The sequence below is a fragment of the Athene cunicularia genome (genome assembly GCF_003259725.1).
Source record: "Athene cunicularia isolate RWA chromosome 7 unlocalized genomic scaffold, athCun1 chr7_part1, whole genome shotgun sequence".
Taxonomy (NCBI): domain Eukaryota; kingdom Metazoa; phylum Chordata; class Aves; order Strigiformes; family Strigidae; genus Athene; species Athene cunicularia.
The window spans coordinates 4376050-4378988 of record NW_020799107.1 but is presented as its reverse complement, the minus strand read 5'-3'; positions in this window follow the sequence as shown (position 1 = coordinate 4378988).

Genomic DNA, 2939 nt, shown 5'->3' with positions numbered 1-2939 from the left:
TTTTTTTTTTTTTTTTTTTTTTTTTTTTTTTTTTTTTTTATGATATGGACTATTTTTCTCTTCCTACCTGCTTATTACACCATGCCTGAGTAACTGAAGTGCTTAGGTTAGAACTCTCCTTAAGTCAAATAAGCTGATACATGGTGAGTTTGTGTGTTTTCTCTTTCTAACCTTTGATACATTACTGAGTATCATTGCAGGATGTTTTTGGCTTAACCCATTGTCTTTACTTCAGATGGGTGTGTAAGTGGATGTCTTTTGTCCTTTGTGTGACAGATGTGATTTGTGCTAAAGAATAATTGATCAAATCATTCAAATTGGCAAAGATCAAATCCTTCATGTGGCAAAAGTTACTGCATTTCGTTTTGGCTTCACTCATGGAAAGGAAGAAAGGAAAAAGAAAATTCTCACACTTGCAGAAGTAAGCGTGGTTGTGTAATCCCAGAGGTGATTGCACTTGCCAAGGAACGGGGCTGGCTCTGAGACTTCATTATGATGATTATTTTTCAATTTGTGCAACTAAGCACGGTCTCATTCTCACTGAGCAATTCTACTTCACAAAAAGAGTCTCTTCTCAAAGGAGTCTGACTGCCTGAGCAATCTCTAGTCAAACATCCAGAGCTCCTATTTTATTATATCCCATCCGTCACTAGAGATCGTCACCTTTTGGGCACCCTCTTAAGTCAAGAAATGTGTTAATAATTGCAAGCAAGTTCTCAGCTTTCTTAATATGACACTTAGGGGTTTTATTGCTGCTTTTAAAATCAGGATGCAGAAGTCACACTTTAAAAAAAAAAAAATCCGAATAACTGGCCATATGTTTTAAAATGCAACTAAGACTGCCTGCTAGTAGGTGTTCTGTCAGCTTCAGCTGAAAGACAACAATTAAGCTTTGGTACGTAATTAGCCGGCATTTTTTTTTTCCCCTTTCAAGATGCACGAGAGACTGAAATGTGTTGCATTACGTTGTCAGCTGATGAAAAGCACACAGCAGTTCTCATCAATGAAATAGTGACCAGGATTTCAAATATATCATTTTGTTCAGTTATTTCAGAATGGTAGGCAACATTTTGCCAAAATGAAAGTCTAACTTTTGTAATATATGCAGCCTTCTTGAGATGCATCAACATTCAGCTCTATTGGTACGCAGATTAAAGAAACTGAACGCTTATTCATCAGACCAAACCACTTACTGCAACTAGAAGGCGCTCTCAGTGGATTTCATGGATTGCATATATAGTATTTGTGTATGATGGAGTAAAGGTTTCCAAACGTACGAATATGCAATGTACCTTTTGTGTTTAAGAAATGTCTTGAGAGTCTTAATTTATACATACTTTGGGATAATAAACCCTGCAAGTTTAGTCTCCTCTAGGGAATTCTGGAATGGACTGAACCAATTTTAAGGCTGATATGATGATAGCAACCAAAATCAGAATATTTGAGCCTTTGGACTTTTTTTTTTTTTCCCTTCACATTTTCTAGTATTTATTTCATCAAAGCTTATGCCTTGCAATAAAGAGTAAGACGGAGCAGAAACAGATTTGGAAGGAAGTATAGAAGAAAATTAAAGGTGAAAAAATGGCATCTTGTGCCAACATCATGCAATTTAATAACATTGTATTTTTTTTGGTGAAACTTAACTAATTTTGATAACTTCTCTTGTTCTGCCCCATCACTTTTTATACCTATCTCAGGATTGTGCAAGGGCTTCAGAGAAGCAGATTGGCCATGTTTGCAGTCCATAAGAGCTGCTGTTGGAGCTATTTGAGCTAGCCAGAAACAAGGAATGGTTTTCTTACCCCCTGTAGCCTCATTACGCAGAGTAGGCAACTCACAGTGAGCCTCTTCCAAAATGCCTTCTTGCCCCAAGCTTCAGTTTCCATCCATTTATCCTAATTTCTAGTAGTTTGTACCATATTAAAGACCTAACTAAGTTGGGTATCTGATGAAGGCTTACAGAAGAACTGTGTTCTGTACTAAGCCCTTACAAAAGTGCTTTAGCTAATTGTCCTTATATCTATGTTGATTGGAAGGCATAACAATAGGAATAACGATCATCCATATTTTCTAAATGCCTATTAATAAATTTTTTATATAAACTAATCAATCTCCTTATGATAGGAGATTTCCTAAAACAAGTCTTGGAATAGACCCTTAAGAATTTTAATTCCCTTTCCTTTGCAGCTTCAACCTACACACAAGCTTTTCTGACCAAAAAGCAACTTAGAAAATCTATTCAACAGAGCATTTGTAAAAGCTACTTGGGGCTCTACCATGTGTGGCATTTAAATTGTTGCAAGTTTTATTTTTTGTATGATTGTATTCTGCAAGCATTTTATTTGGTAAAAATTATTATTTTTTTGAAGCTTTTGCACAAAAATTTGGATTGGAATATTTTGTGCATGTTTCACTGAAAATAACTAAATGATTTTTAGGAATCTGTAATGGTTTGCTTTTGAAAACTTGTGCTTTTTAAATATTTTGGTGTTCTTGGGTTTTTTTTAAAGGAACTTAATTGTTTTCAAATAAAGTGATCCTTGATACTGTGGAAAGACTGAGAAAATACTTAGCCTGTGTGCTGTGTTGGGATAAAATTCTGAAGAAGATACAGTTCTTGGGGGAGGGTGGGTAACCCAACAACAAAACCAATTTGAAGGGTCTTGATAGACTGTAAAAATCTGATTTTTTTCATGCTCATCATTCATTTTTGGGATATGCTAGAACAGTATCACTGTTCACATACATTATTTGCTATTTTTGTTGTGGTAGAAGAGAGCTACTATAATGACAGAGTAAAGGTACCTACAGTTTAAACAATGCAGGAATTGGATTCCCATGCTTTTACAACCTTATGCGTATTAGAATACTATGAAGAAGCCCAGAATAGATCTGAATTTCTGAGATACTTCAACCCTGTAAAATAATGACAGATCACG